Source organism: Haliaeetus albicilla, chromosome 6, assembly GCF_947461875.1.
Source record: "Haliaeetus albicilla chromosome 6, bHalAlb1.1, whole genome shotgun sequence".
Taxonomy (NCBI): domain Eukaryota; kingdom Metazoa; phylum Chordata; class Aves; order Accipitriformes; family Accipitridae; genus Haliaeetus; species Haliaeetus albicilla.
In genome coordinates, this window is record NC_091488.1 from 13,648,125 (window position 1) to 13,672,944 (window position 24,820).

General features: G+C 40.9%; 1 protein-coding gene across 1 annotated transcript in view; it reads right to left on the minus strand.

Moving 5' to 3' along the window:
* Nucleotides 1-24,820, minus strand: part of PCP4 (Purkinje cell protein 4) — a 63,261-nt gene that overhangs the window by 18,097 nt on the left and 20,344 nt on the right. The window lies entirely within an intron of this gene.

Here is a 24,820-nt window from a genome sequence, read left to right on the forward strand (position 1 = left end):
CCCATTTTTAAAAATGGGAGTTACGTTTCCCCTTTTCCCATCAATGGGAACTTCCCCATACTGCCACAACTTCTCAAATATGACGGAGTGTGGCTTAGCCACTTCATTGGCCAGTTCCCTCAGGACCCACAGATGCATTTCATCAGGTCCCATGGACTTGTGCACCTTCACATTCCTTAGATGGTCTCGAATCTGATCTTCTCCTACAGTGGGCAGTTCTTCACTCTCCCAGTCCCTGCCTTTGCCTTCTGTGACTTGGGCGGTGTGGCCAGAGCACTTGCCAGTGAAGACTGAGGCAAAAAAGTCATCGAGTACCTCAGCCTTCTCCATGTCCCGGGTAAACAGGTCTCCCATTTCCTTCCAGAGGGGGCCCACATTTTCCTCTAATCACCAACGTACCTATAGAAGCTGTTCTTGTTGCCCTTGATGTCCCTGGCCAGATTTAATTCTATCAGGGTTTTGGCTTTCCCAACCTGATCCCTGGCTGCTTGGACAATTTCTTTGTATTCCTCCCAGGCTACATGTCCTTGCTTCCACCCTCTGTAGGCTTCCTTTTTGTGTTTGAGTTTGACCAGGAGCTCTTTGTTCATCCACGCAGGCCTCCTGGTATTTTTGCCTGACTTCCTCTTTGTTGGGACGCATTGCTCCTGAGCTTGGAGGACATGATCCTTGAATATTAACCAGCTTTCTTGGGCCTCTCTTCCCTCCAGGGCTTTATCCTGTGGTACTTTACCAAGCAGATCCCTGAAGAGGCCAAAGTCTGCTCTCCTGAAGTCCAGGGTAGCGAGCTTGCTGTGTGGCCTCCTTGCTGTCATAAGGATCTTGAACTCCACCATTTCATGGTCATTGCAGCCAAGGCTGCCCTTGAGCTTCACATTCCCCACCAGCCCCTCCTTGTTGATGAGAACAAGGTCCAGCATAGCACCAATGTCCCAGCCAAGTTTTAAATGGGAATTGTTATGACGTGTTTTTAATTTCCTGTGCAATTTCCAGTTCTCACTTCCTCTGTAAACACTATGCCTTTAACCAGCTTTGCTGTTCGACGGTGGAAAGAGCTGCATTTCAGCAGTGCGTGAAGCAAGCCGCCCTCTTGACTCACTAGTCAACTGCTTGATTAATATATGATCAGTTACTTTCCTATTATGGTAGCATTCAGGAGCTCCAAGTCATAGCTGGGAACCCTAATGTGGTTACAAAGGCAGAACAACAAATTCTCCCCCCTCTGCCACCCCTCAGTAATATGACCTTTGCAAAAGTGTCTTCAGCAATAAAGTTTAAAATAACAGGAGAACTTCCTTAAGGCTACCTCCTAGGCTACGGCTACACTAGCACACTACCCAAGGCCATGGTATGGCTCAGGCACCATCCACAGCTTCTCTAGAGCATGTAATAGTCAGCGCAGCCACTGGCATGGTTGGGACTGTTCCAGCTAGACCTCTGCCAGGCACTGCCTGGCTACTGTGGCCACATAGCATGGCCAGGACCCTACCTTGCAGGCAGGGTGGGTGAGAACACCCTGGGTTTTTGAGGGAAAGAGAGTTTAGCCCTATTGATTCAAGCCATGTTGCACCACTTTGCATCAAAGTCAGAGAAAAGGCTATAGTTCACTTTATTTTCTAATAGAGAAGTAGCCCCCAGCACTTCAAAACACTTTGTAGCTCCAGACTGCTAGGGAACTGACTCAAAATGAGTTGGCACTTGCTCTTAATTGTGTGATGACCAACAGTACCTGAGAGCCCTTGCAAGGAAAATGTGAGAGGTGTTAATCTTCCAATGTGGTACTGCCTCCCTTGTGTTGTATAATGGCTTCACTTTCCAGAAATGCTTCCCCACACTTCCCCTTTGCAGCTTATAAGAGTAGTTAGGGAATAAGCTCAGAGAAATGGCAGTGATCACAATATGCCACACAGAAGTAGCAGAAAAGGGGGCTCGAATTCACGCACTGCCAAAGCGAGATGAGCTGGGGAAGACAGCATAGGTTACAGAGGAAAACCTGTCAATCAGAAAAAGGAGAGGAGTCAATCAATAGAACCATGGTATGGAGTCAGAAACTGTTTCTCTTCACACATAAAATGAAGAAAATGAAGAGCGAGATTTTGCTCGGCTCATCTTCCAAGTGGAAAATAAGGGCAGTTTCTAGACATCATTGTATACCGGCAGATCTCTGTTAGCAACTGATGAGAGCGCTATTTTAAGTTTTCACAGTAAATTTAATAAGAACTGTTACATGAGAGTTTGGAAAGTCACAGTGAGAAGATATTCTCCTCTTGTAAAATCCATCACCAGGTTTTAATTACAAAGTATTTAACCACACACTCAGCAGTGGACAGTATAAGGTATAGGAACTGAGTTTTGCCATTCAACATTACGCCCTTAAGTAAAGGAGTCATTTCAGTATCTTCTATGTCTATGGTATCAAAAAATGCCTTGTAAATAAGATTATCTGTAAGAAGCATTTACTGTACTGCATAGATTAAATGCAAGAAACAAACAACTTATGTCTAAACACTGCAACTTTTATTTGCATGAACATGGGCACTGTTCTGTGCTGGTAATAGGATAATTACTTTAGCACAATCCCACCATTAAAAAAGCCACTGCTTTAATACAGGTATGTATCATGTTTTTTTAACATCTTGCACTACATGCCAGCTTGGGGATGCTTGTGGAGGCAGTTGGGCCATTCTCAAAGTCTTGCAGATAGAAGTGGAGCTTATAAGGTTAAAAATGCCCAAGAAAGCATCTGGAGTCCTTTGGAGACAGAACAAAATTGTCATGGGGTACCTGATCCAGCCCACAGGCTGAGTTGAAAGATTGTGCTCTAAGAGATTCTTTTGGGAGTGTATTTGGCAAAAGAAAGTTTGTCACCCTTCCATAAAACCAAATGCATCCCATCAGTAGAGCCCCAGAGATGCAATGCATATAAAACCTGGGCTTCTGGAGTAACTCCAAGGTAGTTCAGTCACAGTCTGAGCAAAGACCAGCGTACTCTGATAGTCATCAGTTTACCATGAGACTTGGCCTGCCAATAGATCTTACACGCTCCTGCATCAATTGGCTTTGTAACTTCCGCTCCAGCATCCACAAGTGCAACCAGATGTAGTGCTGGATTGATGCAGTCTGACCAGTAGTCTTACTGAATGTTCTGTATAGCAAAATTCTCTCAGAAAAGGTACAGAATTTTAATGCCTCTGACTTCTGAAAGCAGTTACCCAGCTGTAGTTTTCCACCATTGTCCTGGTTTCAGCTGGGATAGAGTTAACTGTCTTCCTAGTAGCTGGTACAGTGCTATGTTTTGAGTTCAGTATGAGAAGAATGTTGATAACACTGACGTTTTCAGTTGTTGCTCAGTAGTGTTTAGACTAGAGTCAAGGATTTTTCAGCTTCTCATGCCCAGCCAGGGCACCTGACCCAAACTGGCCAACAGTGTATTCCATACCATGTGACGTCCCATCTAGTTTAGGAACTGGGAAGTGGGGGGGCAGGGAATCGCCGCTCAGGGACTGGCTGGGTGTCGGTCGGCGGGTGGTGAGCAATTGCCCTGCACATCATTTGTACATTCCAATCCTTTTATTACTACTGTTGTCATTTTATTACTGTTATCATTATCAGTATTAGTTTCTTCTTTTCTGTTCTATTAAACCGTTCTTATCTCAACCCAGGAGTTTTACTTCTTTTCCTGATTTTCTCCCCCATCCCACTGGATGGGGGGGGAGTGAGTGAGCGGCTGCGTGGTGCTTAGTTGCTGGCTGGGGTTAAACCACGACAACCATAAAGCAAAGAAATTCTGTTGCAGGACGGTTCTAGGAAATTTCCACTGTTTTCTTTTGCTTGGGCTGTTATCCGAACAGAATCATTAATTTGAGTTTACCATGTCTCCATTGAACACAAAAAGCCACATTGTATGTTTATTTCCCCTGCAGGCTGGTTTGCTTAACTTTCTCAGGAAGAGGGTTACTGCAGGAGAATGCGTGATAGCACTAAAATAACAGTAAGGGGGAGACAAATGAAGATCCTGTAGCAATACGGCTCTGAAAGAGGATGAGAAGGACTTATATGCTGGCGGGTGATGTCAGTGAATTCCAGGCTATCTTGCCCAACAGCCATTTGGAAAGCCATGTTACGTGTTGTGCAGAAGCTCACTAGGCCAAACATTTTAAAATTGGATTCTAGATAAAAAGCTCTGTCCAATTCCTGTGAAAAATTTGCCTAGCCTAATTTAGAATCATAGAATCATTTAGGTTGGAAAAGATCTTAAAGATCATCAAGTCCAACCGTAAAAAAACCCACACCTTGCAGGTGTTTACATTGGAGCTCATCATTAGCTCACTTTAGAAAGAAACCAATGGAGAAAAATAGGCACTCCAAGGGTGCAATTCATCTGACCTACTTTAGGCAGACATTTTAGGATAGCACGAATCTCATCCTTGAATCCCCTTCCTATATTGGCCAGTTCTCCATTAGCTATAAAGGGAGCTTGGGTGACTAGTTCAGACGTAGATGTTGATACTTAATCAAATGAATAACATTCCTTGAGCCTGTGTGGTGCCTGAACTACACGTTGTAGAATCTCATATAAACACACTTATCTGCTATTTCTTGTGAAATTCTTTCTCATCAAATAAATTATTTAGCCCTTACAAAAGGTACCACACCAAAACTGTAGCAGCTAAGAAACCTTATTTGCTTCAGGAAGGAAGAAAATAAAATAGAGGCATACCTTCTCACACTACTCCCATCTGTGTTCTTCCATCCCACTGCTAGCAAGGAAAGAAGAACTCACCTTCAATAAAGGGTCAAAACCAACATTTGTTCCCTCTGCTGAGATTGTCAGTGAAGCTGCCAGTTGTGCAGCTGATCTGGATCCTCTCATGTTCCCTCAGGAGCTGACTGAACAGTCTGCATACATTTCTCTTTTTATAGATACATAGCTGAACAGACAAAAAACCTGTACCAGCACCTCTTGCTATCCTTTCATTTTATTATTTCAAGGATAGTGAATTTTTGTGCATGTATGTGTGTCGGCATGCTATGGAGTGACTGTTTCCTTTCCATTTTTAAGTGTACATCAGTAAGACTTCTTATATTTCCCTAATAAGGGATTACAGTTAACACCACGATGAGCAATATCAAACGCTTCATATGAACAAGCCACCAAATGACAGTTGCTGTGAGAACTATAACTGAATTTGCAAGCTACTGCGAACACCAAATCTCTGCTCTGCTATTTAGCTAACAATGAGCCAGGTGATGGCTGCTGCCATACTGCTGAAGAGTGGAGATGTTCAAAGGAACCTTGTTGTACCTAGCATGTGTCAAAGGCAGCCATTACTGGACTGCAGGACTGAGACTACATAGAGGAGAAGAAATAAAATGGGTGAGTCAGATGTGCTGGAGAAGACAAGTACCTTTTAAAAGGCATTGCTAGCCATGCTTCTCATTCCTGATCCAAGCCAAGGAAGGCCCCCACTGTCAGGAGATTATAGTCTGTATGAAGTGCACAGAAAACCACAGTGACCACCTCCTAGTACAGTTCCCCAACATGAATCCCCTCTCCTTCCTTCCTGGGTCCTGTGCAGCACCTGTGGGTAAAGAGGAGGCATGGCTTCTGCACTGAAATCTGAGCTGATGTGCACTCAATAGAGAATTCTGATTTTACAGGACAAATATACGCACATGTTCTTTAAATGCCAAAGCACGCAAGTTACTGCTTCATCATGCCTTACTGGAAGAAATAAAAAAAACCCCATACATCCTTTTCTTTCTTTCTTTCCCCTCCCCTACTGTAGAAACTGATGCTAAGGTTACTATGACTATTGGCTCCCAGTCAGAACGTGAGCACAGCTCTGCTCTTCCACAAATTTCCTCTCACCGAGTAACAGAAAAGACCTTAGTGACACATAGGACAATTTACTGTTTGGCATAAAGGAGTAAGAAATAGCAGTGAATAGATTCTTTAAAAGAGTGGAGAATGAATCCAGAAGGGCAAGGTGTCCTTCTCAGCAGCTTGTTCATTACTTATAGACAGTTACTGTATTGTGAGGCTAAAGCCTGGAATTCTAACAAGTCAATACCAAAGCTCTGTGGGATTTCTCATCTCTGACTTTAGTGTCTGTATTTATTGAGTGAGGACTGATGGTATAGGGTAATGTAATTTTCCAAGCCTTTTCAAAGTAGCAGAGATTAATGAGCAAGGTCAGGCACCAAAGGCACTAGACAGTACTTCAAACCCCGCTTCTACTTTTTTTTCTTCCTTTACCCCATGTCATAAAAAAATAAAATTCCAAGCCTTCTAGGTCCTAGGCACTGACTCAGCAACATCCTCTTTTGAACTTGATGCTGTTCCAGATAAAGAGTGGAGGGGTTGTTCTCCCATAAGAATGCAGTTATATGTTCTGACAAGCATCTGACGAGCATCTGACTGAAGTGTAGAGCATTAACGCTGGGTTGCAGTGGGCTTATTCTCAGGTGTGTAGCAAGGAGAAGGAGCAGCTACCTTTTTACAGCCTATGTATTGATTAATCACACCTACATATATCTTTTTAAAACATTGGTAAAAGGAAGCATGGCTTTCCAATAAAGTCCCAGTGAAAGGAGAAGGTAGGCCCATATTCCTAGTTCTTTACGTATATCAGGAGGTTATGGAGCAGGGAAGGGAAAACGGTCTCATTATCCTGAGAGATGGTACATTTAACAAACCCACACAGTACACTGAGGACACAAAGAAAGGCTGTACATGCTTGAAGTGCAGTGCCAATGAAAGCGGTGGCTATGAAGTACACCAACCCACCACCCAAGCAGCCTTCCAGCCCCCAGAGCTGTAACAAATTACTTTTGTTACCTGGAGCATTCCCTGCCTCCTCCTCCTCTGGAAGGGACTGTCCTCCCTTTTTTCCCCCTCCCACCCTGATCCAGTAGCACCTCCTTTCGCTTGATGGTCCCACCTAACAGGGTTCACGCACTGCCACCCCTGCTAAAGCACTCTTGGTGCAGCCCCATTCACCTTTACAGAGTACATATACATAGCCTCATAATGGGGGAATAGGAGAGTGAGAGCACACTGGTGATCTGTATGCCACATGTTCCCCTGTATGTCTTTGACTGGCTTTGTCCCCTTGTAGATCTCTGCCCTATACTGAAAAGACTTGCAGTGACAGTGAGACGGAAAGAAAAGGCATCAAGCTGTGCAGGGATTTTGGCAGGTGGTCACTACACATGTTCATTCATTTGCCATTTGTTTTTTTGGTTTTTTAATTAAAAAATCAGGAGTGGTTGTTGATCCTTTAACTCAAGCACAATTACAAAAAAACCCCACACAACTTCCAGGCAATGAATTAGGAAGTGCTAGCACAGTAAACCTCAGCAAGGTGCAAGAAGAAATTCTTTACTATAAATTTATGGCAAATGTTTTATATCCTTGCAGATTCACAAGGTCTCCCTGAAACTCAGAAGGTGTTGAATGGTTTGCTTTTAAAATATAAAATGTTTTAAATACAAAAAAAAAGAAAAAAAAATTTAAAACAAAACAAAAAAACCAGCTTTATTGATGTGAGGTTGTCTGGAAGAAAAGAAGGGTTCCTATTCATTCAATCTTTGTTTTCACCTGGTGCCTTTTAACAACTGCTATTTAAAAACAATTTTATCAGGAAGGGTGGGCATTGATTTAGCTAAGTGCTTCAATTGCAATTACAGAGTTATTAAACCCAGTGCCAGATACTCTAATTGACATGAAAAGCTAACTGAGGCCAGGGAATAGAGGTTTCCCTCTTGCTTAAGTTGTATGTTTATGGCACACAGAAAGCTATCTTAAAAGAATATTAAGGTTGCAAAGTCGAGCATGAAAAAGTTAGTAAACAACAAGCTACACCAATTCCTTCATGCAATTAATTCAGTTATTTTTGCAGAGACAGCTTTAATTCTGGAAAATCCTGTTTCAAATTCTTGACTTTGCAACGTTCATAGTCTTAAGAGCATGTTGTGTTTCCTAGATTTAAAGAAAAAAAAAATCATATTCTGCTGCAACACATGGACACGCACATGGTTCCTCAGCACAACTGCTTGGAACTGTTAGATCCACCACATAGACCTCTTGTTTTAATGGGGTAACTGATAGTGGTCGTAGGCTGTTCCTCTACTTGAATCAGGAGGAAATGGGATGAGTTGCATATTTCACTCGTGGGTTTCATACAGCTGACAAGAAAGGAACAATGAATCAATGGAACATATGAGCTGCAGGCTCAGGGACTTCATTGCTTATTCATGCCTTCAGATGTGGTGGCCATTTCTGTTCCACCTCATCTGTACAAACTCAAGGCTAGCCCCATCTCTTCCCCAGTCTAGATACTCATCATGGTTCCTCCATAGTAGACCTCAACAATGCTGTTTCTTTATTTGGCTAGCCCTAGTCCCCAAAACTGTACCAGGCATCCCCTAATCTCAGAACTCCACCCCAGCCCCTTCCCACACTAGCTGGCTCCTGGCCTCCTCCCGTTCTCACATCCCAATTCATATTCCTCCCTCCCAGTCCCAGTTTCCATTCAAAAGTATCAGGTTTGATCAGGGTTCTCCCTAATACTCTGGGGTTCTAGTTTCCTGATGAGACTTACTGAACTCCATCATTCCATCCTCTGACCTTCCTGCTCCAGCTTCTGTGACCATGTGGTTCCAAGGAAGGAGGAACATTTCCTCCTAAGCAACTGTAGTGTCTTGGGAACACTGAAGGGGCACCACCATGCTCTTAGTTTCAGTCCCTGGCCAAAGTGCAGCTTACAGAAGCATACAGCAGCAATTAACTATAAGTTTCCTTAAGTCTTGAAAAGACAGTGTTGGTTTAGTTATTTTAGTGCTTACTATTTGGCTCAGTGATGTTGAATTTTCATTAATTAACTGCTTCACTGAACACATGCAAATGTATGATTTGTCTTTCTAGACATTTATAACTTGGCCAATTTTGAAGATAGAAAAGTCAAATCTTACGTTTCTGTTCAAAATGACAAAGGCTCAGAACAGTAAAAAAACAGGCCACTAGAAATTGTTTTTAATTGATAGATGTGCTAGCATTTTGTTCAAGCCTCATTTTTGGAAACAACTGGAATGACTTTGCTGAACCTTTTCAAAATAATTCTGCTTGAGGCAAGCAATCAACATGACAAATTTCAGCCTAAGCAATTGGATTTTGACAAGGCTGTGTACAACTGAAAAGGGAGCTTTTAACCAGCAGAGTTCAGCAGCTCTGTTAATTGGCCTTGCCACCAGTCCAGATTGTAATAAACAAAATACGTATATATAATATGAGTAAAAGAATGTAAAATAAATGAAGTAAAAATAAAAGTTATGGATAGCTGGGAAAATCTTTAAAAGGCGTCAAAACCAGAGTGTGAACATTCCTGTGCTGGTGTTTTGAGAGTTGCCAATGATTTCTTGAAGTTACAGCCTCAGAAAAAAAACAGAAAATAGTTGAGTCATTGTGCTGGTTTTGCCTGGGATAGAGTTAATTTTCTTCATAGTAGCCAGTATGGGGCTATGTTTTGGATTTGTGCTGAAAACAGTGTTGTTAATTCAGGGATGTTTTCCTTACTGCTGAGCAGTGCTTACACAGCACCAAGGCTTTTTCTGCTCCTCACCCCACCAGCGAGCAGGCTGGGGGGCACAAGACAATGAGACAGGACACAGCCAGGAAGCCAGGACAGCTGACCCCAACTGACCCAAGGGATATCCCAGACCATATGACGTCATGCTCAGCACATAAAGCTGGGGAAAGAAGAAGGAAGCTGGGGGGGGGCATTTGGAGTAATGATGCTTTGTCTTCTCAAGTAACTGTTGTACATGATGGAGCCCAATGGCTGAACACCTGCCTGATGATTGGAAGTAGTAAATGGATTCCTTATTTTGCTTTGCTTGTGTGCACAGCTTTTGCTTTACCTATTAAACTGTCTTTATCTCAGCCCACGAGTTTTCTCACTTTTGCCCTTCTGATTCTCTCCCCCATCCCACTGGGTTGGGGGGGAGTGAGTAAGAGGCTGCATGGTGCTTAGTTGCCGGCTGGGGTTAAACTACAGCAGTCATTTAAAATGATTACATGAAGACAAAAATTAATCAAAGCTCTCCTGTATACATTCTGTGTTTGAGGATTTCTCTAGCATTTAACTCTGCTACTCATTTAAAACTTCTCTAGAAAACTTTTCCCCCTGTATGAATTTACACATTGACAGGCACTTTTTAAGTTCAGTTTGGATTTACAGACTTGTCAGTTTGTCAATAAAGCTGATCAGAAACAGCATCTTAGCTGACACACACGGTTGACCAACCTCAGATCATTACTCCAGCCCATGTTTTCTAATCTATATAGATTCATTTTTCCTTCTATTTCTGAGGATTACAAGCCCCATGAGCTTACAAGGTTAGCATCTAGAAGAAGGACTAGAAATTTCATGCATTCCCTCTGCATCAGAAAACACAAGCTGGGTTAGTGCAATAAGTTAGGACTTAAATCCCTGACACCGCAAATGTTGGCATATAAAGAATGCACAGTATAGAGCACATCCCAGAACTAGTCCCTGTTGCCCTAAAATGCACCTCATTTTCTTCACTGCTCAAATTTTAGACTTGAATGTAAACAGAACTAATTAAATATTTTTTTCTTCTCTTTGCTCAGGAAACCCAATATTTATTCCTTCCTTCCTTCCCAAGCTAATAAGGCAGACAGAAAGAACAATTAAAAGCCTTCTCGTTTCCACTCCCACTGTTTTAAAGACTGCTTTGTCTCTTTCTTAAATGTGGTGCTCTTCTTCCAGATGTTTCTTTGCTGCCTACTCACCTTAAGCCCTTGCTTAAATCTAGTCTGGGAAACAGTAAATGTTTTGTGAGACTGGAGAGAACAGCGAGAATTTGGGTGAGGGTCAACCATGACTCCAGATTAGTGCACTAATCGGTAACCTTCCTTAGTAAAGAATATACATTCACCAAAAGACCCAGACCAGAACTTTGCCTGGGAAAATAAGAGGAGGGAAAATTAGGTAGTTAGAGGGAGAAGTAGCACTTGACCTAGCTGTGCTGAAGAGACATGAAATTCTCTGGGGGAGGAGAAAGAATGAGTGAGACAGGAACACAGCATGAGGGAGACAGTAAGAAAGCAAGCCAGAGAAGAAGCTACTTTTGGAAAAGATGAAAGCAAAACATCAGTTTTTATGAAGATGGGAAGACAGTAAGGAATAACTAACCTCACCCATCGTAGCAGCCTGGCCTGCCTGGCAGAGAGAACAAGTAGCTTGGAATCAACCCAGAGCATCCCACCGCATCACATGCTTCATCCCACTCTCATGGGCACACTCACTTGTTGCCTGTGCTAATAAGGGGTCTCACTAGCAGAAAACTATCTACTTATACAAGGCAATGACTGGTTAAAAGCTTCAGTATAGCAAATGCCTCTTGGACCTTGCATAAACTGGCAGAAATCACTGCCAGAAAAGCTATGGCAATTTGCACCAATGATCTAAGTCTGTCTTCTACCTCAATCTGTACAATCTCTTCTGACTAGCAATAACCAGATTTTTTTTTTTTTTTTTTTAACCAAGTCAGTCAGACTCTACTGAAACAAGCCACTGGGGGGGCAGAACACCTTTTTTGAACTGCCTGAACTGAAAGTCCACATTGCTTTTTGTTTTGTTTTCTGGCACACTTGGTCAAGCTTTGTCACATCCAGACAGCATCACTTACAACAACAAAAGGTATCCCTGACACTGGAAGAGGAGGCTGGCAGCTCTAGGCTGGATCACTCACTATCTCAGCAATTATACTGAAATGTTAAGTTGTGATGAACAGAAGTGGAAGCTGTACTCAGCCTCTTGCTGCTAGGCCAGAAACCTCACAAACACGCAGCAGAATAGAAGCAGCTGATCTCCATCTCAGCTCAGGTTAATGAGATGCTGGTTTTCATTCTGCAAGTTCAGTCAAGAGATCTGCCCCTAAATATGCATAACCCTGGAGAAAACAACTTACAGGCTTAGAAAATTACTGTGATGTCCTAAGAGTTGTGTGGAGCTTGAAACTAGGGTCAGATTTATGGTAGTTATAAAACCTTTCTATGCCAAGTTTCAAATAAATTTGGATCTATTTATACTTTGGAGAAGAAAACAATAACTTCGTAGTGATCTTGCATAGTACCCACTCCAAAAATAAAGGCAGTTGTGGATATGCTTACATTTAGGTTCATTAAAACCTGAAACTTAGAACCAAATGGAGCAGGAGTTAGAAGCTCACACAAACAGATATATGGGGGAGAAACTCCAAAGAAGCACTAGTAGCCCTTGATGCAGCTTTCTTCACCAATTTTTTTTTCTGTGCAGCATCTTCTACTGCAAGAAGAAAAAGAACTAATAAAAGGGAGAAAATAAGTATTCTAATTCCAACTCACTCTGGACCTTGGCCAGTCCACCATGTAATAGAGAAAATGCTAATGTTAGCAGCAGTAATCTTCTTAAGATGATGCATAAAGACCAAAAATCTACACTAATTCTGCTACATCAGAGAACAGCCTCTAGACTGAGTTGTTCACAAGGTCTGCCTGCGGCATGGGAAGAATGGAGGGAATAGCCAAAAATTACTGTTTCTTTTTGATGTTCTTCCACAATGTAATCTTTTTTAGCTGAGAGACCTCCAGAGGACTCCATCACATGACTCAGTCTGTTGCTTTTTATTTACGTGGTCCCTCATTTAAAAACCATAAATACTTAAACAACAGTTGTCACACTTTTCTCTGGCATAGGGGCACAGTTTCAAAGAGGTCCAAGGGTCAGTGCAGACTAGGTCCACCAAACCTCCTGGACATGGGCAGGACAGCTCCAAGTCTTGCACCTGGTCACACTGGGCATATGACACAGGCCTTTCTGCCAGTGTGCTAAGCATATACAGTATTTTTTATGGATCCTTAATCTCCAGATTTCTTTCCACTGGAGTCTAACAGAGCTATTTCTGTCTCTTAAATTTGAGAAAGGAACTTAAGCCAAAGACTTAAGTTTGTCTGAGATGAGACAAAGTGGTGCTGATGGATAGAATGATGACTCATGACTGATTGGCAAAGCCTGTGTCTGTACCCTCTGCTGACAGCATCTATCACCCATTGACAAAAAGGTCCAAAACCACACATCTTCCATTTGTCATCTTACCTTCTTGGCTAAAAGAAGCCAGGAATGCTTTTTTCCAGCTTCTCCTAGGCAGCACAACATACCTTTGCCTCCCAAAGGCAGACCTCACAAGAGATACACAGCGTTTAGTTACAAATAGATTGATTGTAAAGGTGACCAAGAAATTTTTGCTAGTGAAAAATACAGCTGTCTGCTTTATGAACAAAATTGTCAGATGAGATCATAATACACCTGTGCTTTGCACTGTCTGCTAGTAATTAGTCTGCTGGCTGCTAGACCAAGAGGTAGCTGCTTCAGGATGCCAAACAGCCTTGAATCCAGCTGCCTCAGCTCTGTCTAGACATCCTTCCCTATGTGGCCCCCAGTTATTTGAGGTGAAAAGGGGAGCATCCAATTCTCATCTGTGTTGTATGAAGAGCCACCTGTATAAGCCAGGATGGGGGTATACGCACTCCCATCATACCCCAAGATGGGGCCAAACATAACTGGAAGTCTGGTATTACCTGTGCATCCCCATCTTCTCAAAGGTACCACACCTGATAACCTACGTTCAACTCAGTGAAGTCAGTCTAAGGCCAGAAGAATAAACCTATCTTCAAGCTCTATTAATCTCTCCCCTCCTACCCTTTTCTTTAGCTGTACCACATTTGCCACGAACCAGAGTCCAGCCCAGAATTTTCTCCATAGCTAATTCTTGCTTCCTGTCAGAAACTTCCTGCAGAAACTCTCTGCAGTATCTACAGGGACCTCAGCCCCAAATTTTTAAGGTGCTACTAATTTTAATGAGAATTAAATTATTTTATGAACACTGAATTAGAAAATTATTAGTAAAAATCATTTACATACAATAGTGCAGCATTGGTTAGCTGGAGAAAACAGTACCTGTATAAAGCAGGCAGAATGAACAGAACAAGCCCTTAAAAAACCTATGAACGTAGAGGAAAGGACTGGTCAAGGCTAATCTAAACGTCAAACTACAGAATACCAAAGTCACAATGCATTGGAAGTTAATGCACCACCAATGTGCAATAAAACTAAAGATGTTCACGTGGGGGACTCTGTCCTATACATTGTGTTTGAAAAAGAGAGAGTTGTTGCAACACATTCTCAGAAAGGAGCACTTCTGGAGAACCTACAAAAGTAGAAATGACCTAGAGTAAAAAGGCCTTTAGAAGTCCAAAAGGCTAACTCTTAGTTGTCTGGCTATCGGTATGAGATCTGTAACTTAGATTAGAAACTGCAGAGCCAGGATAGTTACTGTTGGATTAGTACAGACACATAATGAATTCCAAAATCCTACAATAATGTATTGTTTTTCTGGCTATTAGCCCGGATTTTAATTAGTTTGTGCTAATGAATACATTTGTACACGTCCATTTTTTATTGGCAGCTTTTAGAGGAGCTAGTAAATTGGTCACTATGGAGTGCCAGTGCTTCACTAAAACCTAACAAATAATTAATGTTTTCTCCACCTAGAGTCAACTAGCAGTCTCAGGGGGTTTTAGGTATAAATTAGAATGAAAGATGAGATACTCAAAATACAGTTAGAGTGCTCATTCATCAACCACGATTAAATAATGTTACTGTGAGACCCTACAGAAATGCTGAGAGCTGAGTTCTAGTCTCTGGACTACCCACAATATCTCTCAGGAGCTGCCAGAGCACCCTGCCCTATTTTCTACTGTGACTCTTGAAATGCCTTTTCCATATCTGGTGCTATCCAAGTTTCTTCTTTTCCTCAGAATTCCTCCTTGGAAAAATATGTATTTTTCTCAGTCCTTCCTGTTCATAACCCACAGTGGTCTGGGGAAAAAAATGAACCAATACTAAGTGTTCTTTACTAAAATAAATGCTTTCATCAGATCCAGTATCCTAGCGAACAAAGACCTCAAGCCAGGAAATATTTGGATGTTTTCACATCCAGATTTCCACAGAGAAAATGGCTGGAAGAGCTGACATGAGGTGGCCAGGATCAGCCAGATCTAAATAAGGATGGAGATACTTGAGATGGGATTAAGGAGAAGTTAAATGCCCAGGTCCAAAACTGACATTCTGAAAAACCCTGTTGAGCATCCACTTAACTCCAGACATATACAGGCTCTAGACTTTTATTTTAGTATTACCCACAAATTCCTCAGCCTTGATAGAGTTGAGCAAATCCGAAGCCATTTTATACCTAAATCAGATTAGGATCTATAAACACCAGGCTCTCCAGAGCAGCTCATTCTCGTTAAGTATCATGTTACAAAAGAATACATTTCTCTGTTGACAATAAATGGAGCTTTAGGTCTCTCATGCAGATGTACACCAATACAGCCAGGCAAGACGAATTTCACCCCTAACCTATAGAGAGGGGTAGAGTTTACTATTATTAATCCTAACAGCTCCTGTTCAGCATAGGAACCCAGGACACAGGTGGGCTGAAGTCCCACTTTGAGACACCCTTTTCTTATACTGAACAGGCAACTTACGCACTTTATGTAAGGTCCTGAAATCCACTCTAAGCACCAGGACTGAAGGTGCAGTGTTGCACTGGTTCATGTTGTAGCATCCAATTCCTTTTTGCAGCCTTAACTGTTCTTTGTTCTGGTCACTAGTTCAGCTAAGGACCAAATTTTAATCACGTCTGTAATGCTCCCGCTGTTCTAAATTCTGGTGCCTGTTCACACAAGGGAGCTTGATAACACCAAATTACAAGCTAATTTTGGAGCATTGAGCAAAGTGCATTAAGACAGCTGTATGCTATAAATTAAAATCTTAAAAACCTTCAGAAAAAAATTATTAATCATTTACTGAATTGCTAACAGACAAGGAACTCTTAGGTGGAAAAGCATTTTCATTTCATTTACAAAACCAAATCTTCTGGAAAAGAAAAATAACAGAACAAAACAAAAGCCTACCATATAAAGTAAGGCAGATAGCGTGTACAGTCAAAAAGAAAAGTAATGTTTCTGCAACAGTAAGTCCTGGTAACCACTGTTGTGCATTGACTGTGTTCCTCTTTGATTTTTCACTTCCACTAAATTAAAATCACACTGCTGAGCTATATACACCTCTTGTAGCCTTTTAATAATCTATTGTTAGTGTCTGGGAACACGTAGAGATATATCTGCAACTTGTGCAAGTCAGTCCAGCTCAGTGCAAATATGCTAGCTTACATATGCCATTGACTCTAGTCCTGATACAGCCCCAAACTATCCTTGATGACGTAGGGACAGATTCATTTCAGAGGTAACGTTATTGGTTTTACTATGGCTATCTAGGGACTGGCTTGATCCGTGTCCTTCATTTGGGTTCCTACCAGCAGCAAAGCAGAACTAAACATTCCTCTTCTCAGAGTATTGATGACAGCACAGTTTCAAATGAGTGCACATTTGTGGAAGCAAGCCTGTGTGTGTCAGCTACGTGCCAGTCATGGAAAGAAGTCTCGTTCTCCCTAGTGCATAGTCAGGCAGCACACCGATAATTACAGACTGATTTCCAAAAGAAATATGGCACTTGTCAAAGGCACAATTTCAGTTCTGCCTTTCCTCATTAACACTTGACGGGAACTCCAGCATATTTATGAGTCATCTAAAAGGCAAAAACCACCAGCTGCACCAAAGCTTTATTATTTCTTAATTTACAACTGACTTTTTTTTCCCCTAATGACCTAGCCCAATCTTTATAGGCCAGCTTCTCAGAAAGGATTAGGGCTCCTATCACCTTTCAGGTGCTTAAATGTCCACTGAATTAGGCACCTCCTGAGTGCCAGGATCCCAACACTGCAGGAAGCTGGATCCAAGAGACATTGTCGAAAGGACAAAGAAACTCAGACAAAAATCTCAACGAACAGGGAAGTAGTGGCTGTCAGCTAAGGGTGGAAACTAGGGGTCAGAAGGCCAAAACCAGAGTGTAACAGGCCACAGTCAATACAAATATCAAAAAAAAACCAAGGACAAAGGAACATGTTAATATCCTCATGGGTATCCTGAAGAGGCTTGGGTCTCGGACTTAAATGGCGCTCTTTCTACCTTTGGTTTTACAGACTCCATTCTTTCAGGCAATTTCACTGCTCCTCCATGCTCTCACTGAACCTGGTTTGCCTGACAACACAGTAAGCTTTCAGGGGAGGATGGTGTGCACACCATCTAACACAACAGGGCTGTGATCCTCCATTAACTACTGAAACTAAGTTACAAGAGAGCATAATTCATCATGATTTCCTTGCTCTGCTTCTAATCTCAATTCCTACTGCAGGAATGTTCCAGCTCTACTAATTTCTACCTCCTGCAAAGGTGCAGAGGAGCAGACTGTTTGAGTAACCATATGTAAGTATATATACTTATATATATGTGTTCATTTCTCATGTTTTTAGAAATGCAGCTGAATTTGAGTGCACTCAGTTTGAGAGCATCATGTATAAGCAGGCACACAAGTTTCCCAAATTGTATGCAGGCACTGTGTGCAAAACAAAGATCCCATAAATTAATCAAGTTATTCTCGTAGCAAGCCGGTAAGAAAGATATGGACTGGGGCAAAAATTGTTATTGTTATCTCTATTTTTTAAATACTTGGAAGACATTCAGTTACTACAGTGGTGAGGACCATATAAGTACCTAGACAGATTCATTTGTAGCAGGAGTGTTCAGTGTGAGGGTTTTTCTATCTCAAAGGTGCCAGCTAGCTGGGACCTCTTCCTCTAAGGGAAGAAAAAAAAGGGGGGGGGAAGAAATATATTTTGAAATCATTTCAGATTTTTAAGTCCTTAAAAAGTGAGTTTAAAAAGCTGAAATCATTCTTCTATGGTTATGCTGTTCTGCTTTGTTTTTTTTCCCCATGGGACTTATGCATTTAATTTGCTCTCCTGGTACTCTTATCAGATAGGAAGCCATTCTTTTCCTCTCCAGTGCAGTCCCACAGAGGAAAAAAAAACCCAAAACAACATGCAAGAAAAAGCTGCATAATTAACATTATATATCAACACACACACAGACACCCTTCATGTGCATAATGCTATATTCTTTGTGTCAGTAGATGGACTTATTTGGTAGTCATGAGAGTAGTTACAAATGATACACAAAAAAACTTGCAGGGGATTCCAAAGACAGGACATTGGCCAGACTAAATGAGCACTGCTGACTCTGCTAATTGATGAAGCTTTTAATACAATGCTTTTTTTTTTTTTTTGAAGATGCTTCTGCCTAAACATTTAAAAATGAAAGCTTCTCATTAGCAGATGAAGTGCAGCAGTAATGCACAGCATCAAACCCAACTTGTCAGATAACAGAAGAATAAGAACAGTATCTGCTCTCTTATAAGTATTACTTAAGTTTAGACTAGGTATATTCATTACTTTATACTCCACCAGAGGATCCTCTCCATGAAACCAGAAGGCCACTGCATGTGTACAGATGTGTGTGGGGGTCGGTGAAATTTCAGTACAGAAGGTGTCTAGCTCAAACACACAAAAATTATTGCTTTAAAAGCTTTTGTTGCTGGATAAACATCAAAAGTTGTTGATATGAAAATTTTTGTGAACAATCCTTCATTGTCATCATTACCCCAAGTAAATAAGCACACAGTATTCCTCTAGAGATGACTTAAACTTATCCCTGGCCTCAAGAAATGGAAATTCACCTAGGAGAGGAAATGAAGTTCATGCATAATCCCCCTCTCTTCCTTTCAGCACCCTCTCTAGGGAAGATCTGTGAACAATCCGAGAGCCTTGTTATTAAAGGCTCGATCTGTCTTTAGCTGAGACATGTTGGCTGCCTGAAGAGATGAACAGACTCCTTGATAAACACACCAGTCTGGGCAAAGGAAGAGATACAGGCCAGGAGAGGACCCGAGACATATTTGGTTTGATTCTGGGTAAACTTTGTGTGTAGCTGTCCTCAAGAACATGCCTGAAATGAAATTCAGCAGATAAGGTTGCCTGCAGTGTTTTTGCCATGCATAGCTATGCCTTGAGAAGGGATTCCTCTAGAACTGTTTACTTTAAATTTTTCTCCTAACTCATCTGAAACTCTCAGCTACAGATCATGGTGATGATTTTTACACCTTCTTCTGAGCCCAAGCGATCTGTACAGGACCAAATACAACTTACGTAACTATGCTGAGGCCTCAAACACTTCTGTATTTAGGCTTTGTGAAGGTGTTACATTATCTGATGGTTGCATATAAGTCTAGGAATGTTGCTGAGACACAGACTTCCCGTTTTAAGAGATGGGGGATGAGGTACAGCAAATTATTCTCATTTCACTTCCTAAATCCCCACTAGTACCAACTAGGTTGTATGAGATAGTACAGAATTTGGCTCTGGATACAGACTGAAAGTAGAAGAGAAGGACTGCATTACTGACTGGGAGATCATGTTCCATGAAGCACCACTTTCAAGGGATAAGAAAATTTTAGCAGAACACCTTAGTGAAAAGAGACAAGGGGGCAAGGTAATTTTCCCCCCAACTATCAACCTAATACCCAGAAAAACTCAGTATTAGTTTCATACAATACTCCCATTCTAACTTCTGATTAGTGCGGGGGCGGCAAGAATATCAGAGTGAAGCAGTCTGAAATGGTTGAGGGGTTTTGTGGTTTGGTTTGGGTTTTGTTTTTGTTTTTGTTTTTTTAAACATTAATTCAGCAGTTGCTTGCAAGATTCATTTCATTTTTTGCCACACAAGCAATATTTTGTGGGAAATAAAATGCACAAGGCATTGCAATAGTACAGCTCAGTCACTGTCCTTTCTGGTGACTAAAGAACATGACCTCTAGACCTGGGCAGATACAGCAAACAGTGTTCCATGAGATCCTTTGAATATTTATACAAATTAGCCTCATGTGTTCCCTCCCTTTTCAAAGTCATTTTTCCATAAGTAAGTTTATTTGTAGAGCTGTTCCCAAAACCAATACGTTTTTACACAGTCAGAGAATATTAGTGGAAAATTAATTTCAAGTTCTTAAACAGATATTTTTGTTAGACCATACTACAATAATGATCCTGGCCTCTAGCCAGGAATTAAAGCTCTATTAAGCTAAGCACTCTCCATAAATAACTATGAAGATGATTATTCACTCTGTCAGACCTAGCAAGATTCTTTATTCTTGAGTGTAGTGTGCACAAAGTACAGAATTCCCTGAATTCCTTAAGTACATGAAGTAGGTGAATGGACTGTTGATAACACTGCAAGATGCATACCTCTCTACCAGGAAAGCTTACTAGAAATCTCTCTATTCTACCATGCATGATTGTTTTACAATTCTTTACCATTACTCTAGAAGCATTCAGATTGAAGTGAGTTTAGATGACTCCATTTTAGATGTAAAAGATAAGAATTTACTTTATTAACTCTACTGTTTCCTTATCCTTATGTAGAGGCATCCCATGATGTACTGTATGGAGAGGAGGAAATGCGGAGCATTTATTCATTTATAGTTTTCTGACCACCTCAAAGCAGAGATCACATGCTAACAAGACAAATTCTTAAGAACAAGTAGAAACTGAAAAGGGCTTTACTGTTTCAGTACAACTGACCATCTCACCATGATTGTGTAGGCCTAATCTACAATGACATTTAAATTCATGCAAAACCTATTCATTTTTCATTTCACTCAGACCGAGGAAGCTATAGAATTCATCACATGAAAATGTGTATTTTGTTATTATAAATATTGATACTGCTGAATGATAAATCTCATATTCCAAGCAAATGATTAACAAATATCAATTAACAATTACATGCCTTACATACTTTCAGAAGAAAGGGTAAGATCTATTGATAGGAAAAGAGTGATTCTAAATCTTAAGATAGAAATAATTGGTTCTGATGCAATTATTTCCGTGACAGTTGTGCTAGGCTGTAAAGAGTAGATTGTATGATACCAGCTCACAAATTACATAGCAAAAAAATGCAGAGTAATGTGAAACAGAATGAGAAGTGACAAGTGTTAACCTACAAAGGAACTTTGTAACATTGCCAAGGTAGTAAGAATAGTACATTAGGAACATCCTGTTTTCATTTAGGATGCATCTGCAAACATGATAGGCCAGATTAATCAAACCAGGTGAGCAAAAAGGAAATTATAGCTTCTTATCCCACACTGACTCTATTAGACCAAGTCAGATTCATATAGGAGAGGGTGCATGCAGATAGTACTGCTGTCTTCCCTTTCAATTTTCTACCATGGAGAACAGCATTATATAATAGAGTTTACAAGTTAAGCTCATAACGGCATACATAAATATGTCACGGCTTTCAGGTAGACCGAGGTCCTTCAAGACCCAGTGAGGTTATGGCAGCTGCAGTTACATGGCTCCTATGTACAACAAGTTTTTTTTATACCTATGCTTCTGTATGCGTAGTATTACTGCTAATTATTAGGGTGGTTTTTCTTTAAAAATAGTCCTTTAACCAGTTTTCACACAGGAAAACTAGTTTATATAGTTTACTCCCAATAATATTTTTGTTCTTCCCACTCTGACAACAGGATGAAGCTACATAGACTTCCCTGACAATATAGTGTGTTTATATTATAAACTATAACAATAGTATGTTTTGGATGGAAAAGCTACTCAGCATTACACAGTGCCCGCTGAAGCTATCAGGAGCAATTCCATTGGCTTCATTAGCCACTGATGTACCATGAGAGCACACTGTAATGCAAGAGTCACTCTTCCTTAGGAAGACATGAATCACCATCTGATTTTGATCATAACCTGTAAAAGGACGACCTTTTAAACAAGTTGTAGTTTAAGATAGACAAATGTCATCTAGGGCTTGACCAGCATCCAGTGAGGTCATCGAAGGTTAACAGCAAAACTCTCAGTGTGTGTAAAAGCTACTCCAACACAAGTGATTATTCAGTATTTATAATACTGATACAGCTTCAAGAACTACCAGCCCTGTTGCTGCATAAAACCCAAGAAGATATGGTGGTACATATTATACGAAATACAGTGGAGAGGAATCCTGTCTGCTCGTGACCAGTGCTCTGGAAGAGGAGCTTTGCCCCCCACGCCTCACCACCTAGCAGTCTGGAAGACTGTTCAAGAAGGCAGCTGAGGGAAGATAACTGCTGATGAATGAAGGTCCCATGTAGGTACATTCATCAGCATGACAACCAGTACAGTTTGTGTATAGGATTTGCTTCTCCCATTATCACAAACTCTTGTACTGTGGCATATCACTGCTCCACACTACTGGCTTTTCTGAAGCTCAGTCTTTTCCATTGCTCATCCCCCTGAGCCAACAAGCAAGGCTGCCAGAACAAGGCAGTGCCAGTTCTGTAGACATCGGGACTGAGCCTGCATTGTGTGTGATAAAATTCTCCACTGGAAGGGAGGCTAACTCAGAGAGACCACTGCTGTGGTGGTAGGAACTAAATACAACTACAGATATAATGCTGCTATCTAACAAAGGTCAAACAAGAACACGCATTTGTAAGTGTCTACCAAAACTATCACTACTATAAAAGGAATCTTCGGAGATCGAATTTCCCTGAATGCTTTACAGTAACAGCAACACCATACATGTCTTCAAAGAGGGAGAATGCTGACTGCCACAGTCATGAGTTTTATTTTCTCCAGTTTTGAGCCAGCCCAGAGACAGGCCCAAAATTCATTTTCTACAAACAATGCACAAACAAAACTTTACCCATAGCAGTATCTCCACTGTGTGAATCAAAAATTCCGAAAACAGCTGACCCTATTTGTTGTTAGGGCTAGTTTTCAGCAGCTTTTCCTGATCTTGTAATCAAGAGCAAGGATAGTGACCAGACTAGTTTGCCTTTGCACCCATTTTCATAGCATGACTTTTTTTTAAAAAAAGATGAAAGGGGGTTTGATTTCTCCTCCCTCCCCCCTTTTCCACAAGAGGGAAAGTTTCCTTTTGACAGGGAGACAAACATATGAAGAGGCTCATAACAGCCACAATGAAAATTTAAGACATGAACGTATTGCAGACTTCTGGCCAAAAAGCATGTAATGAGGATTTATATTGTGTATGTGGGTTTACAGCACCCCCCAATTTTCAGAGGAATAAATCACTTCTACTTGAGTTCTAACTACACAGAGCTAATAAGGACAAAGAGCTATACATTTCTGCTTCTTTGATTTTGAATTCAATCTCAGCTTCAAAGTTCTGATTCTGCTTTATTTTCATGCAAGCATGTGGACTGGGGAGACCAGAGGATTCTATTCCATCTCCCCTGCTGCACCTCTATTTTACATAGGTGACAGGCTTTTTTGTTACATTTCATTACAAAAAATAATTGGTATCTTTTTATCTAAGATTAACTGCGCATCTGCCTGTTTATATTACACCTAAAACTATGCTATAACTAGAATCACATATATTTGTGAATTAATGATGAAGTCCTTTCTCACTCAAAATTCCCTCTGAGAAAAAAAGAATTTGCTTTTAAAAAGGCTGCAGGATCAGTAAATCTAAGCTAAACTTGACAACAGGACAATTTTATTTGGGAAGAAATTCAAGGCAAATGAGCTCAGTTCATAACATGCTCAAACAGTAAAGAGAAAAACATGCTTCCCATGCTGCCCGAATGGCTGACATAATTTTGCTTGCCTTCCTTTCCTGTTAACTTGAGAATACAAATGGCTTTGCTGTCAGGGTACATTTGTTCCCACTAATTCAAGACACTAACAAGCCAAAATATTTTTTTTCCACTCTAATTTGTGTTTTATCATATTGGTAACATCATCTATGGATTTCATTTACTGTAACATTATGCAAACAGCCCTTATGGGAAAGTCACCTCTCTGTAATAGGAAAACTAAGCATAAAGAAGTCTTTTAATGTTTTAAGATGTGTTGCCTCAAAGGGCCCAAAAATTCTGTTCAGACCAACACCTAAAAGCCAAAATTTATATCCAAAATAACTGCTCAAATATCCTATCTCAGAAACCCGTGGCTTTTCAGAGAAGAGACTTACATTCTTCATGCTTTTCAGTAGATGGGATGGACTACCGGAACATAGTATTTTAATTAGAACTGGATGATCAAAGAGGCAGACAGCATATTTACATAGTTCAATCCTCATCTTATTCACAAATGTCTACAAACTGATGCTGCCTCATTCCGCTGTGTATGTAAGAAAGCTGATCAAAATGTTTTCCTTTGAAAAATGTTTCTGACAGTAACTGGATTTTAATCAGGTGATCATTTGTGTGTAAAGCATTTCTGTCTCCTATAGGAAATAAGATGAGATTTCAGGTAAAAACCAATTTGTTTTCACTGAAAATTCAGTTTGACTGGGGGGGGTTGTAGGGGGCTGGAAATCAACATTTTCCAATTAGAATCATTTGTGCCACTTAAGGGGCAGAAATTGGTTCCTGCCCACCCCTTTGTTGAAGTCCAAAAAAACCCCAATGACTCACTCCTTAGAGAAGTGTAGCATAAGTCCAGATTCACTCATATAGAGTTCCAAAGTTAGGAGCCTATTTGCCATATGGTCCTTCCATGCGAGCTACTCCATCCATACCCTATTTCTAACAACACTAAAATGAGCTCTGTGCAAGTGGCTTCTAACTTTGGTATCTTAGTTATGGGCCTAAAATTAGGTGGGATGAATTAGACCACAGAAACCATGTTTATGAGCAAGTCCTTTGTAATTAGTTTACTTTTGTTCACCTTCCCCACTCACACAGCAGCTGCTCATAATACTTCACTTGGTCTCTTG